Raw genomic sequence first — 17,153 nt, 5'->3', positions numbered from 1 at the left:
AGCATTGAGTAGAGGTAAAGATTGATCAAACCTAAATGCCCAATCCAAGGTCAATGGCAGTGGAGTTGGGAGACCCAGACTACAACAATCTGTACATAAAGAAAATCTGTTCCACTGGCAGTTTGGGGGACAGGGAATGCAATATTCCTTTATAGTATGTAATCAATGGTATTTATAAAATAAATGCTTGTTCCTCTCTTTTGTCTATATAAAGCTTGTTATATAAGTTGCTCTTTTCCTATTTCCCCCTAAGATCAGTATATCTCAATATTGTTTCAAGAAATTGTTAACTATATCCTCCCCATTTCTAGCTTAAATGATTGAGCATAGTATGCATAACTAAAAATTGTCATTTAGCAATTATTTTTTGTGTGCTTGTGCATACATGGCATAAAGAAATAAAATAATGTGATTTCAAGTAGACTCTGCAGAATACAGAGTAGATAATTATGTTTACTTTGATACTATGGATATTTAAAATGGATTTTTCCAGTGAATGTACCTTCAAAATATTCAAGATAGTTTTCCAGATATTTCACATAAATTTTAAATTGTCATTCTGACATCATTTTGCAAGAAGTTGCCATAATCTAATTTGGGAGAATGTTACCACAAACGTGAGAAGCTGACATCCTTTTTTATCTAAACTCTGAAACACAGAGTTTGAAACATCTTTGAAACACAAAGATGACTCTAGCTCTTCATTATTCTCTGCAGTTGAAAAACCAATAGTTACCAGCAAAAGCTAATAGATAGTAAAAGCTGTATTTGTTGAGCTTTTCAGAAATGCTATAAAATCTTTATAAAGGAAAAAAATTTTGATTTAGCTCATGTAATAATAATGTACAAATTCTATTTACTGGTTTTGACTTTCATATGAGTTATAACTCAACAGTTGTATGTCATTAGGATTCCTTCTGACCATATTTTTCTTTACCTTTACCAGAATACTAACTTCTGCTCCACTCTTGCAAAAAGGTGTTGAATGACGAGAGAAGGTACAGGCAAAACAAACTCTATTCTTATGTTGCATTGGCCAAAGAAATAAGCACTTTCTTGTCTTCTAGCTTGAGTTTAACAATTTTTGGACCAGGCATCAGGTTATCATGACTTGGATCACCTGCATTTTCTGGAGCTGTGTCAAAGACTGGCTCACACTAAGTCATGTAAGTGACTTCATGGTGGAAGCAGGGAGAGGTAAGAAGTTACCATGTTATGATTGCCAACACTGTTAGAACATTGAGCTAAAATAGCTTATATTAGCTGCAAGAATAGCAGTGAGTGGAGGAACAAAACAATAAACACCTACTTAAATGAGCACATCCAAATTCCTTTTATCAAAATTTGCCTGTCAAATGATTTATTTGTACAACAGAGTACAAAATTTTCACTTTTCTATGTCCCCAAAGCAATATTTTTTTATTAAAATAGCAGTTCCACTGGTGTGAAATTTTATCTCATTGTAACTTTCAACTGCATTTTCTAAATGATTAATTTTATTATTTTATCCTATTATTATTGCTTAGTAACATAATTATAATAGTAATAATAATTCTAGTTCTTATGTGTAAAGCTACTGAATCAGTACCAAACTTCTCATTCCTCTCTACCAATGTCTTCTTTAAAAACTATTTATTATGTTTACAAAAATATTAATGATAATGTTTCTTATGTACAATTATACCATCTTATTACCAAAAATGCCGAAGTCTTACCACAAATTCCCTCATCTTATTTCCAAATTACCTCATTATATTGTCAATTTATTTTTACTTTCTATGAAAATTGTTTACTTAAATTTTTATTGTGTTGATTTTTGTTATTTCACAAAATAATTTTTATATATTTCATGCATATAAATATTATATGCATATTCCATGCATATAAATTCTCCAGTACTGTAGGGTGTATTTTTGATAATGTTTTTCAGGTACAAAATTCTTAATTTTGATTAAATATAATTCATTATTTATTTACTTATTTATTTAGGTGTCATATTCCAAAAACTATTATCAAATCCCAAGGCATCAATATTACTCCTAAACTTTCTTTAAATAGTTTTATAGATTTAGTTCAGATATTTAGATTGCTGATCTATTTGAATATATTCTTATCTGATAGAGGTAAAATTCCAGCAAAATTCTTTTGTGTGAGTATCCAACTGGCCCAGTACCATTCTTTTTTTTTTTTTAATTGGTTTTTGGGTCACACCCAGCAGCGCTCAGGGGTTACTCCTGGCTCTATTCTCAAAAAATCGCTCCTGGAAGGCTCGGGGGACCATATGGGATGCCGGATTCAAACTACCATCCTTATGCATGCAAGGCAAACATCTACCTTCATGCTATCTCTCTGTTCCCCCCAGCACCATTCTATTTTTTTTTGGGGGGGGGGGTCACACCCTGCAGCGCTCAGGAGTTACTCCTGGCTCTATGCTCAGAAATCGCCCCCGGCAGGCCCCAGAGGATCATATGGATACCGGGATTCGAACAACTGACCTTTTGCATACAGGGCAAACGCCTTGCCACTGTGCATTTCTCCGACCCCTCCAGCACCATTCTTGAGGGGAATTTTTCTTCACTAAATGATCTTGGCATTAGTAATTCATATGTGGATTTATCACTGGATTCTTGTTTTTGTTTTTCTGTTTTTGGCTCACATCCAGTGGCACTCGGGGTTACTCCTGGTTCTGCGCTCAGAAATCGCTCCTGGCAGGCTCAGGGTACTAGATGGGATACCGGTAATCAAACCACCACCCTCCATCCTGTCCTGGGTTGGTCTCCTGCAAGGCAAAAGCCCGACCATTGTGCTATTTCTCTGGCCCCTTGGTTTAGTTTTGGGACACAGATGGATGTGTTTAGGATTTATTCCTGTCTTCATGCTCAAGGAGTTCTGAGGATCAAACCTAGGTTACTCAGAGCAAGTGCTCTCCCAATTTTCTATTACTCTGACTTGTGGGATCTTGATTTAATTTTACTAATATTCTTTTGTTTGTTTGGTTTTGGACCACATCCTACAATGTTCAGGGATTGCATCCTACAATATTTCAGGGATTGCTCTTGACTCTACTCATGAGACATTTGTGGGAGTGCTTGGAGGTGTCAGCATCTGAGCACATGAAGTACCAGAGATCGAATTCAGGTCAGCTGCATGCAAGGCAAATATCCTAATCTCTGTACTATTACTCTGGCCTTTTGATTTCACTTCAAATGTTAACATCTTTTAGAGAATTTACATCTGCTATAATAAAACTTCATTGTATTTTCAACCTACCAAGATTTTTCCAAACATAAATTTAAAAAAAATTACTTTAAGCACAGTAGTTACAAATTTGTTCATGATTGAGTTTCAATCATACAATATATACCACCCTTCACCAGTGCATGTTTTCTGCCAACAATGTCACCCAATTTTTCTCCTAACCTCCCCATCTGCCTGCCTGCCTCTTTACAGACATTTCCCCTCTCTCTCTTTCTCTCATATTTATTCTCTTTATGATACTGTAGTTTGCCCTAATTTGCTCATGAAGGAGTGTATATCATGCATATTACTTTAGACCCTTTTAGCACCCCGTTTTTATCCAGAGGAATAAGTACCAACTATCCTTGTCATAGTGGTCTCTTCTCTACCCTAATGCACTGCTCCAATTTTTGTGGCAAGCTTCCTACCATTGACTGGTTCTTCTGGCCCTCATCTCTATTGTTTCAGAATATTATTACTATACTATCTATTTTTTCTTTTTTTAAAATATCTTTATTTAAACACTTTGATTACAAATACGATCATAATTGGGTTTCAGTCATGTAAAGAACACCCCCCTCCTTCACCAGTGCAACATTCCCATCACCAAGGTCACAAATGAATGAGACTTTTCTATGTATATTCCTCTCCCTCTAATTCATTACATCAACATAATAATCTCTATTCGAGTATAAGCAAATTTCATGACTTTGTTTTTCTTAATAGCTGCATTGTATATATGTTTCTTTGGTCATTCTTCTGTTCTTGGGCATTGAGTTGCTTCCAGATTCTGGATATTGTAAATAGTGCTGTGATTAACATAGGCTTTTCTGCATGTTTTTTTTTTGGGGGGGTCCTAGGATATATAAGTAGGAGTGGTATTGCTGGATAATATGGAAGCTCAATTACTGATTTTTTTTCAGGAATATCCATGTTATTTTCCCAAAGGCTGGCCCAGTTTGCATTCCCAGCAGCAATGAATGAGAGTCCCTTTCTCCCTGATTCAGCTAAGGAGTTAATGTCTAAGATATACAAGGCACTAATAGAACTTACCAAGAGAAGACATCTATTCTTATCCAAAAATAGGGAGTCACTTCCTCAAAGAAGAAATACATATTAAAAAGATACATGAAAAATTGTTCCACATCACTAATCATCAGGATGATGCAAATCAAAACAACAATGTGTTATCATCTCACACCACAGAGAGTAGCATACATCATAAAATCATAAAATGTTTTCTTTTTGTATAAAAACAACATACATCAGTCATAAATGGATATTTAATGTGGATATTACCTCAGCAATAGAATATTATATAGCAGCATTTTGTTTACCATAAATATTATCTTGTAAAACAAAATTCAGGAATTTATATGTAAGTCTATACATGCCAAGGTTTTCAATGATTATTTTTAGTTTTTTCTGTAGTAATAAACTTTGGTAGATTATGTTTTCATGTTTGCATTTCTACTATCATTATATACAAAAACATACATACCTTTGTAAACATACATACACTTACATATATACACACATACATACCTATGTATGTATGATGGTTTGCAATATTTTCTTACCTTATTGTCAATGAGAATGAAGTATTTAAAATGAATATTATTTTCCATACATTATCTTTAATGTATCTAATTTAATATTGATTAGCATATTTGGGAAGGATGTTGTGTGTGGAATACATAGAAACAAAGATACTGATAAAGCAGCACTATACTTGAGGCTGCCAAAAAATGCAACCTAAGAAAGAAAAAAAAGAAAAGCCAATTAAGCTGTGGTTAGCACTCTTTAGCTTCTTTTAGAATCAGTCATATGCCTAATTAGTTTTGTGATTGAAGATGCTATCTGAGAAAAAGGGTTTTGTTTGATATCAGGTATGCATTTCTTTTGTTATGCTACATAGAAGTTTTTTTTTTCTTCATGATGTCAAGAGATTCTGCTTCCTGGATTTGCCATGCAAACCTTTTTCTGAAAAAAAAAATGCAGTTGTTGGCATGGGATCAAAGCACCTGTATTTTCTTTAAATGGTGCTGCTTCTTGGGAGTTCTACTTAGTAACTCAAAGTGGATGTGGCATAAACCATAATTCATTTATCTACAAGACAACTACAATCTACTCTTTTACTGAAAGGAGCAATCATATTCCATTTTGAAAGCCAAAGTGAACATGAAGTAAATTATTACCATTTCATATGCATCTTTTAAGATATAGCTCAGAAATTTTCAGTGAGAAGAATCAGGGACAGAAAAAATTGTCCATATATCTGATACTGAACTCTTGATGCTACTTTTTCATAGTAGTTAAAGTGTAGATATTAATGATCTTGTTTTTAGTGCCTGTAATACTAACTGGTGTTTTCTGCAGGTGTAGATAGGATTATCTCTGCAAGAGTATATATGAACAGGCACTAAGACTATGTCTCCTTTTAATGCACTTCAGAAATTAGAAAGCTATATATAAGGTTAGGAATTATCTGTTCTTGTAAATGGAGCTAGACCTGTAACTTTATAATTATTCTATATCTTTAGCCATGAGTGTGATGTTCACAACTTGCCAAATGATATTACTCTTGTTTAAGGACTTGGTTATTGCTAACATTCAAACATTGCTAAAACATTAAGTCATGCAACTAATTTATGCAGTAATATGAATAAACATGAAATAGCCGGTTATGATTCAATAACTGAATATTAGAGAAGGAGCATGGATAAACAGGTGACATCTTTATTGAAGAGTAAATACCCTTTAAACTTGCCTCAGTTTACCTGAATCAAAGATTGACTTCCACTTATTGTTAAAAGGTAGGATACTATTCGGACTCATTACCCGCTGAAAAAGTGTTGAGGTAAGAGATTTAGGCCTGGTTTTGGAAGACCTCTCTATTACCAGTTGCGTGATTTTAGAGAAGTCATTTGATCTCTCTAAACTGTTTCCACAGCTGTAAAACTCTCTCACACTGATGGGAGGATTAAATGAGCCAACACATACAAATCACTATATAAATGTATTTCTATTATTATCTGAGATATTTAAAACGTCAGAGGTGAGGTGTAAAATCTTGCAATCTACTCATTAGTTCTGTCAGTGGAAAGAAAAAAGGGATTAAATCTGGCAGGTATTAAACTTTGAGTTTGATTCACCAGTAAGTTCTTTCCTCCCAAACTTCTATTTGCAAATTGTTTTCTTCCATTGTTGAGAATAACTGGAGCTTGGGGCCTATTAACTTCTGTTGACAACCCACCAGAGAAAGTCAGAAATATTTGGCTTTAAAATGTAGGTATCCAAAGGTAGCTCCAGAGACCACCATGTTTGGTAGATATTTAAGAAAACATTCCTCTTACCTCCTAGGCACAGAATTTTCTGCTATAGGTAGAACCCTGGACACAGTTAACTGCTTTTAAAAGTTAAGATACTAAAAACATGAAGTATATTAACTTGTTCAATTCTTATAACAATTCTGTGATATGGCTTCCATTATTACCTGCTTTAAAGTGAGGAAAGGAAGACCATAACTGGTTTTTTAATTTAATTTTTCAAACTTCATAGCTAGTTAGTAGAAGAATAGAAGTTCACAAACATTTTTGCTTTAAAATGCTGGTCTTAATGATTAAGAAAGATAATTATCTTCTATGTTAAGAAATTATTTTGTTTCTCTCACCAAAGTGAAATAAGTCAGAGAGAGAGAGAAAGAAAGATGCAGAATGGCCTCACTCATGTATGGGTTTTAAGAAAAATGAAAGGCATTCTTGCAATAATTTTCAGAGACAAAAGGGAAGAGGACTGGAAGTTACAGCCCACTTAATGAAACTCACCACAAAGAGTGATGAGTTTAGTTAGAGAAATAACTACATTGCAAACTATCCTAACAATGAGAATGTATGAGGGAAATTGAAAGCCTGTCTAGAGTACAGGTGGGGCCGGGGTGGGGAGGAGGGATATTTGGGACATTGGTGGTTGGAATGTTGCATTGGTGATGGTGGGTGTCCTCTTATATGACTGAAACACAACCACAATCGTGTTTGTAACCAAGGTGTTTAAATAAAAAAATATTATTAAAAAAAAAGAAATCATTGTGTGGTCAGTGCTACTTCTACTTGCTTAAAAAAAAAACCCTCCAGATTATATATAGTAAAATAAGTGGAAAAGCATATTATTTTACTAGATTCATTGAGGCAGTGTAATATGATAAAAATGATGACCCTTATCTCTGTGTATTCTTTAAGTTGTATGAAGAATGATCTACTTAACTAAGCTGTTGAGTTTTCTCTTGGAAGATGGGCTACCTTAAAAAGATGACTAGAATGGTGCTCGAGCGGTGGCACAAGTGGTAGGGCGTTTGCCTTGCATGTGCCAACCTAGAATGGACCGCAGTTCCTTCCCAGGGTGTCCCATATGGTCCCCCAAGCCAGGAGCAATTTATGATCGCAAAGACCCTGAGCATCACTGGTTGTGGCCCAAAAACAAAAACAAAAAACAAACAAACAAAAAAAAGATGACTAGATTAATTAAATTTTGTCACAGTATATTTGTAAATTTCTTATTATTACTGTAATATAACATAACCCTCCTGACAAGTACAGCTATCCATGCCAAATTCTTATATGATCAATAAGGGACCTTTGCTGAACATCTTTTTTTGTTTGTTTAACTTAATGTAATTTTTAATTAAATAATCATGTGAAACCATGATTTCACAATTAAAAGTGTTTTCTTATTGAATTTCAGTCACAATATGTTCCAACACTTATCCCTTCATCAGTACATATTTCCCTCTACTAATGTTCCTAGTTTTCCTCCTTCCTGCTCCCCCACCTGCTTCTATGACATATATTTTTCCTTTTTATCTCTCTCTTATTTTTTTTTCCTTTTAGGTACTGCTATATTGGTAATGAAGGGTTATCATACATATCATTTTATCTTCATTCAGTACCCAGTTCTTTCCCATAATAATCCTCTCCAACTCTTATAATTGCAATTCAGAAACACTTCATAATAAAGGGAGTAAAGCATTTATTTGCCTTACCCTTGGTCTGCCCATGCCCTTTCAGGTATAAGCCCTGAATATAGCTTGATATGTCCCATCCTTGTCACTAACAAAACTAAGCAAATTTAAACACAGGAGAAACTTCTTGAGTACATATAGAATAGGTTCAGCTCCGGTCACCACTCTTATTCTTTGCTTCTGTTCCATGATCTTCTTTTTTGGCTGCTATCAAAGATGATAAAATAAAGTTAAAGTAAATATTTTATTGTTAAAACTTGGACATGGAATCCAAAGAGAAACTATTCAAACAACAGCAAATTCTTGCTTTAGTTATACTTAACTTTTGTAGACAGACTTACCAGACAGCCATCTATGCCCTTTGGCATGCAAACTCTGAATAATCCCTTCTTGGGTGTAAGCAAGATTTATGATATGGTGAAATTTTCCTCCTAAGATTATGTTTCATTTTGTATCAGAGGATTTTGGAGCTATAATTAAAGTTTCTAATCAATTGCTGAAAAGAGAGAATTTTATGAGAGAGCCTGATAGAGTTAGTCATATAAATATAGTTGAAATACCACAAGATACTGTTAAAAAAGTTATTCATTATTGAGTTTCAGCTATACAACATCCAACATTTATCCTTTCTCCAGCAATTCTTCTGCCCCTCACCCCATAAAGACAAACATTTTTCTTCTCTCTTTCTCTCTTTCATGTGCTATTTCCTCTTTTCCCTTTTAAACATTGGTTTGAAATATGGTTACTGAAGGGGTATTATGCATATTGCATTACAATAAAATGCCATGTAGCTATTAGTAAAAAATGAAGTCATGAAATTTGCTTAGATATGAATAATTATGGAGACTCATACTGAATGGATTGAGCCAGAGGGAGAAGAAAACACACTAGAATGATATCACTAGTGATAATATAAAAGTATATTATGTTAGTAATACCCAAAGACAATAGAGATGAGGCTCAGGAGGACTGGCCTCATGATAGGAAGATTCCCCTAAAGAAAGGAGGAATTTAATAGGGCACACAAGGGACTGCTATGACAATGATAGTTGGAAACAATCATTGTGGACAAGAAGTGGGTTCTGAAAGGGGATATTGAGTAGAAATAAAAGATGATCAGACTTAAACACTAACCCCAAAGTCAATGACAATAGAATCGATACCCATCTTCAACAAGCTATACACAGAGGGGTCCAGTTATACTAGCAGTCCGGGGGTCAAAGGAGGGGGATGCTGGGAACAGGGTTGGGAGGGGACAACACTGGTACTGGAAATACCCCTGGTTCAATGTCACTATGTACTTAAAATATTACTTCAAAAGACTTGTAATTCATGTTGAACACAATAAAAATTATTTTTTAAAAAAAGTGATATGCATAATACCCTTTCAGTAACAGTATTGCAAATTACAGTTTCTAAAAGGAAAAACTAATAAAAGAAAGTGTGTGAGAGGGGAAGAGATGGGTCGTGGCCTGTAGATAGTCTTCCTCAACATACTTTTTTTTTAATTTAGTTTTATTTTGTTGAAACCATTGTGATATAAAAAAGTTCTTCATAGTTGGGTTTCAGATGTATAATGTCTACCTCCCTCTACCATATTTCCAAAGTGTATTCTCAACCACCATCTTTTGCCCCCTCCAGCCTGCCAATATAACAGGTTCATTTAAAGTTTAGATTTGTTGTAGTTTGGGTTGCTTGATTCCATTGTCGTTGACTTTGGCTTAGATACTTAGTTCTGTCCTTGTCCCTTTTATTTTTCCACCAATGCACCTGAGACCACTTGGCCCCAGCCCCTATCGTTTTATATTTGTGTTTTCTCTTCCTTCACTCAGTTTCTTTCCTTCCCTCACTATACTCTGGGGCCAAGAGTGTTCAAGACAACTACCATTTAGACCACTGCATTTATTCATGCAGTTATTCTAAATACCACTGTAAATAGCATTCTGTATTTATTCTTCTTCTTGCTTACTTCATTTATAATAATATCTCCCATTTCCATCCATGTTTCTTCAAATTGCATGATTGCTTCATTACTTAAAGCTATATAGTATTCCATTGTATAAATGTACCACATCTTCATGGTTCATTCGTCTGTTTTTGAACATCTATGTGTTTCCAAATCTTAGCTATTGTCCTGAGTACTGCAATAAATAACGATGTGTATATATTCTTTTGGATGAACGTTTTTCTGTCCTGGGAATAGATACACAAAAGAGGAATTGCTGAGTTTTACGGCAGCTCTATTTTGAGAAGCCTTCCTAATGTCTGACTAAGAAATCTGATATTTTTATATGAATGTAAGAAGGAATGTTTGAAATGTTGAGCAAAGATTAGTAGACTATCAGGGCCGGCGTGGTGGCACTAGAGGTAAGGTGTCTGCCTTGCCAGCACTAGCCTAGGACAAACCGAACCGTGGTTCGATCCCCTGGTGTCCCATATGGTCCCCCAAGCCAGGAGCGACTTCTGAGTGCATAGCCAGGAGTAACCCCTGAGCGTCACAGGGTGTGGCCAAGAAAACAAAAACAAACAAACAAAAAAAAAACCACGATTAGTAGATTATCATAACCAGAAAGTTACCTGTATACTTTTGCAAAGTATGGCCACTGCAAGGCCTAAAAAGTACATTGGCCTTAAATCTTTTCTGTAACTCTATATATACATGGGTAACTCAGTGAATGTCAAGACAGGAAGAAGGCAGTCTTTATTTTCCTTCTTAAAGAGTATCTTTATTTAAGCACCATGATTACAAACATGCTACATGTTTGTAGTTTGGTTTCAATTATTAACAAAGGACATCCTCCTTCACCAGTGCAACCTTCAAATCACCAATATCCCCTATTTCCCTCCTCCCCCAAACCTTGCCTGTATTTGAAACAGGCATTCTATTTCTCTCACCGGCACCATTGTCATGATAGTTGTTAGTGTAATTATTTCTCTAACTGCACTCACCACTTTTTGTTGTAAGCTTCATATTGTGGCTAGTCCTTCCAGCTTTCATCTCTATTGTCCCTGGGTATTATTGCAATGTCTTTATTTTTCTTAAAACCTATAGATGAGAGAGACTATTCTGTAACTATCTCTCTCTCTGATTTATTTCACTCAGCATAATGTTCTCCATGTTCATCCATGTATAGGAAAATTTCATGACTTTTTTTTACTTTATTTTTCATGACAGCTGCATAGTGTTCCATTGTGTACATGTACCACAGTTGCTTTAGCCATTCATCTTTTGTTGGGCATTTGGGTTGTTTCCAGATTCTGGCTATTGTAATAGCAGTGCAATGAATATAGGTGTGAGGAAGGGATTTTTGAATTGTATTTTTGTGTTCGTAGGGTATATCCCTAGGATTGGTATAACTGGATCATATCAGAGCTCAATTTCCAGGTTGCTTTTTTTTTTGAGGAATCTCCATATTGTTTTTCATAAAGACTAGATTAGATAGCATTCCCACCAGCAGCGAATGAGTGTTCCTTTCTCTCCACATCCCTGCCAGCACTTATTGTTCTTGTTCTTTGTGATGTGTGACAGTCTCTGTGGTGTGAGATGATACCTCATAGTTATTTTGAATTGCATCTCCCTGGTGATTAGTGATGTGGAGTATCTTTTTCACATGACTTCTAGCCATTTGTATTTCTTCTTTGAGGTAGTGTCTGTTTATTTCTTCTCCCCATTTTTGGCAGTTTTATTATTTCTAAGATGCTTGACCAAAGAAAAAACTATCAACTTATATGTGTTCCTTACAAAGATGCTGATTTTTGAGTTGTAGACAACACAATTAATCAGAACTCTCATTTATGTCCATTGCTCTATGGCTCCAGGACAGTGGGGCTTTGGAGTAGGAAATTCAGTGCAACCATGGAGATTCATCTGCTGTTTGTTACAATGTGATTTATGAACTGACTTGTTTAAATTCATTGAGTCTTGTTTTCTACTTTTGGCAGCTATAAAACTTTGGCAAGAGGACCTGTTTGCTTGCTTAATCTATGGGAGTGGGGTTCTTCCTTTGCCAAAATGTTTTCATAATCTACAATTCCTTTCAGTGCCACATATGTATTTGTTTAATGAATGAATTAATAGATGAATCCTCAGCACTGTTCTTTTAACATAGAAACTCAATACTCCTATGCTTGAACTTGCATTGTTCTCTTACTCTGAAATACTCAATTTTTTCTAGTATTTGCATTTTGCCCAAATACTCCCCTTCCATTATGAACCCTTGTCCCAGAATGATGTAATTAATCTTATTGTGTGTTCCCATAAGACATTGATGTATATCTCATATGGTTTTAGTTACATTAAGGATAACATTATATTTAAATATTTTCAAATTGTTTCCAAAATGAGGCATTTGTTGAATAGTTTATATATATGTCACTAAAATATTTTTTAAAATGTTGGAAATACAAAAATGAATAAAATATGCTTCTTATCTCTATTAACCCAATTTATAATAGAAAGGTTGCATATAAAAGATCATGTTCATTCACTAGGGATGTGAGTAAGATGTATGGAAGAATCATAGTGGTTACAGTTACTTCTTTATGAATGAAAGGTCAGGAAAGCTCCAGAAATATCCAGACATATTTCTTCTAAATTTTTTTATGTATGCCCATTTTGCCTATGAATACAAGGCATTATTAGTTCTTAAAAATATTTTATATTATGTCCTCTTTGAACCTGACATAGTGAGTTATAGCATTTATTTAATTAGTTAAAATAGTTTAGTACTAAAATAATTTTGTACACTAATTGCCACTATATAAAAGCAATAAACGAAGCATAACAGAACATATATCTTTTAAAATAAAAATACTTCTGCATTATAGAAATAAAACTGTTTAAAAACTGGTCTCTGTAGGGTGTTGACCAGGGAATCCCAAGGTCTTATGAATTGTATAGCATTTTAAGATTTTAGTACTCAAATAGAAATATAATATTTTGATAGTATTATTTTTAAATGTAGTTTCTACACTTAGTACTCAAAGTCCATTCTTAAAAGTTCAATGGCTTCTTGGGGCTGGATAGATAGCACAGTGGTAGGGCATTTGACTTGAACACAGCCAATCAGGAGGGAAGGTGCTTGGAATCCCAGCATACCGTATGGTCCTCCGTGCCTGCCAGAAGCGCTTTCTGAGAACAGTCAGGAGTAACTCTTGAGTGCCACCTGTGTGACCCCCCCCCAAAAAAAAACAGTCAAACAAAAATGTTCAATGACTTCTCTATTCAAGTCTTTATTGACCTCCCTAAATAGGCAAAATAGTTTCATTTATTCTTATTGCCATTTCCTGTGGCATTTGTTAGTATCTATTGTGAATTATTATATAAGTTGAGAGCCAGAGAGATAATACAAAGATAGTAATGCTTGCATTACATGTAATGCACTCAGTCAATCTCCAACAGCACATATGGTCTTCAGAGCATCACAAGGTGTAATCCCTAAATATAGTCATATTGAGCCTTGAACATTATCCAGTTTGACCTCCAAACAAATAATTTTTATATTTAAGCTTATGGAAGGCAAACATTATATGTGAATATAATCTTTTTATTAATTGACATGTCATACAATGTGTTAGAACTTCAGATCTTCAGGATTATAATTTTACACCTTTTTAGTGTATATATTTCAGGTTTACTATGCCCACTACTAAAGCTCAGTGTAAATTCAAGTCTTTCTATCAGTATTGAATTTCTATCAGTATATTGAATTAAGGCTTAGAGGATTTTTTTGCCAATTTATAGATGCTAAATAAATATTTAATAAAAAACATTTACTTCCTAATTAATATATCTGATCTTTGACCAAGCAAGTGCAGTCAAACACAATTTAGAACTGATTTTTAAATACTCTGTGACTAAGACATTATTAAGACCCAGGTCTTATAATTCAAACATATAAGGGATTCTTACAAATCAATAAGCAAGCGTAAGACATCAAATATAAAATAAAAAAGATATATATAAACAATGAACAAAATAATATTTACAAGGGATCCATCAGTTATTAAATGATGGCCAGTATCACTAGTCATTGTGGGAATTAAATTAAGATACTATCAGACGCTATTCCATGTTTGTGTCCTTGAGAATCATTAATGTAAAAACTGAGAAAGAGCAAGTGTGGAACAAACAACTGGAACTTCTGCTGGACCATGACATTTTTAACATTGTGAATATTGTTGGCAGTGTGAAAAGTTGCAACCACTTTTGAAACTAAGTGTTTTTTTCTTTCTAATGATAAACACACCCTACACCTTTGTTACAAAACAATAATTACACTCTTAAGTGTTTAGATAGGAGAAACAAAAATTTCTGTTCACACACAATAGTCTTATTATGTGAAAATAATGTTCACACAATAAAATGTTAATAATAGCTTTAAGTTGCAAACAATCCAAGTATTATCAACAGATGAATGAAGAAAGAAAATGGTGTATATTTTACAATGGAATTCTTCTCACTGATTAAAAGGAAAAGATTACAGATACATCAATGTGGATAAAGTTCCATATTTTTTTGTTGAGTAAAATAAGTTTAATTAAAATTAGGATAATCATCTAAAATTTCATTTACATCAAATCCTAGAAAATGTCCATTCGTAGTAGCAAAATGCAGCATAGTATTTACCTTGGGTTTGGAATGCTGGCAGTGATAAACTGGAAAAGAAAGTCACCAGAAACATTTTTGGTGTGATGGAAACATTTGACATCTTGATTATAGTAATGCTTTCCAAGGTGTCTAATTGAGCTTTAATTAATTGTGTGTGAATTATACCTGATAAATTATATCTCAATAAGTTATTAATAGTATTAATTAAAATTACTCTTACATAAATATATTAAAAATAAATTTGTTATCAAAACATAACCAACACAACTATATTAGAATCTTCTATCTGAGAAACCAGAAAGATAGTTCTTTTTTTTTTTTTTTTTGGTTTGGGCCACACCCAGTGGCACTCAGGGGTTACTCCTGGCTATACGCTCAGAAATCACCCCTGACTTAGGGGACCATATGGGAAGTGGGGGGATCAAACCATGGTCTATCCTAGGCTAGTGCGCAAGGCAGACACCTCATACCCTGCACCACCGCTCAGGCCCCCAGAGAGATAGTTTTGAGACAAAGATCTCTGCTTTGAACAAAACCAATGCTGGTTTATCTGATTCCCTGACCCAAATCTCCCTCAAGTTAAAAAGAAAAAGACTCTTCTTATAAAGTCTCATTCTATTTACCCTGATTACCATCCAAACACAGCATCATCCCCACAAATAGCATTTTAAATTCATTAATACATATTTCATGCACAATCTATGACAATAACAAGTAAATATGAAGTTATTAGAAAAATTAAAAATTAAAAAATAATACTTACCTGGCAGGGGAGATACCATGATCACAAAGGTGGTTTTTCCCCGGGTGAGACTTATCCATTGCACTCCAGATGTGCTGACCCCTGCGATTTCCCCAAATATGGAAAACTCGATTGCATAATTTGTGGTAGTGGGGGACTTCATTCGCACTCTCCCTTAAAAAATTAAAAAATAAATATTGGATAATAATATAGGTTATCTAAAATCTCTTTTGCACAATTTTCACAGAATAAAATTTCTTTAAAATCCTAGTGTTAAAGTATAAGAAAAGTGATAGTAGTGTTGCATCAGAGTTTTATGTATGTATGTGTGGAAAATTGTTCCTTTAACAAAAACCCTAAGGTGTGGGCAGTCTCCTAGGCAAAATAGTTTGGGTCTTTTAGAATATAATTGGGCAACAAAACCATGCAACTTGGAAAGAATAGAATAATGCCATATAGTAAACTTAAACTCAGAAAAGCCCAGGAAAGAATAAATGATAACCAACTTTTCTTATAGTCATTTTAAAAAGTTACTTTATTTAAACACCATGTTTACAAGGCTGTTCATAAAGCATTTGATTCTATTTTCACAGTTACAAAGTTTTTCATGTTGTGAACATGTCAACTCGTGAGCTCATGGCTTCCTAGGAACCACCAAAACTAGGACAGTGTTTGTGTGTTTGCTTGTTTCACTCTCTGTGAACAACTCCCTCCCTCCCACAACTGAAGGAAAATTAAAGATGCCAATTTAACTGGCTTTATTGTGGTAAATTGCCACAAAAACAAGTATGATGTTTGGGTTTATGAAGTGAGTGAGGAGTGACATAATGGGATTCTTCTGCCAAAGCAAGGTTTTACAGCAATTTTCCAACTATAACCTCTGCCAGCCTTGTGTCCTTCCTGTGGCTTCCTATCCTATTGGTTATTTTATCAGTCTAGTACTATGTCCTTTCATTCATGGAATTTTTACCTGAGGTCCATCTTGAATATCCTGGAGTTCTCCTGTTGATAAACACTGGTTTAGAAGCATATGATATATTGGAAATAGATTTTGTTGGAAATTTTATTTTATTGGAAATAATTTTATTAAGAATTATAAACCATACATGAATATATATTATATGTATTAACCATTACATTAATTATAAATTATGCACAAAAATCAAGAAAAAAATCACACAAATAAAAGAACCAGCTTCTGCTTTTATTATACAGATGAACAAAAACTCCAAAGGTTGGGAATTGAAACTGAGACAACAAAGAAGTTTCATACAATTTTTAAAATATTGGGGTTTCTCCCAAGTGGTACTCCCAGAAATCCTGGAAGTCCCTCTTAGCAATTCCATGATATCAGGTCAGTGATTTAATTCAAGGGATTGAAGAAGTGGTGTTGTGTGCTAGGATTACTTAAACCAACCTGCAAACATGGGAGGAAAATGTGGAAAACATGCAGTGTCAACTGCGCACAGATCTTGTGCACAATGCCTATATTATCACTTCAGCCCCTACAGAACAAAATATTTTTTAGTAATTTTATCTATAATCAT

The 17,153-nt window shown here is 34.2% G+C and overlaps 1 non-coding gene across 1 annotated transcript; it reads left to right on the top strand.

Annotated features, from left to right (window-relative positions):
* The first annotated feature begins 15,619 nt into the window (after nucleotides 1–15,619).
* On the top strand, nucleotides 15,620–15,784 carry LOC126030451 (U1 spliceosomal RNA). The gene has a single exon (XR_007503121.1). It is a non-coding gene; the product is annotated as a U1 spliceosomal RNA (small nuclear RNA).
* The last annotated feature ends 1,369 nt before the right edge of the window (nucleotides 15,785–17,153 follow it).

Source organism: Suncus etruscus, chromosome 1, assembly GCF_024139225.1.
Source record: "Suncus etruscus isolate mSunEtr1 chromosome 1, mSunEtr1.pri.cur, whole genome shotgun sequence".
NCBI classification, from domain to species: domain Eukaryota; kingdom Metazoa; phylum Chordata; class Mammalia; order Eulipotyphla; family Soricidae; genus Suncus; species Suncus etruscus.
The sequence above is the reverse complement of the archived record's forward strand: the minus strand, read 5'-3'. Positions and strand labels throughout refer to the sequence as shown.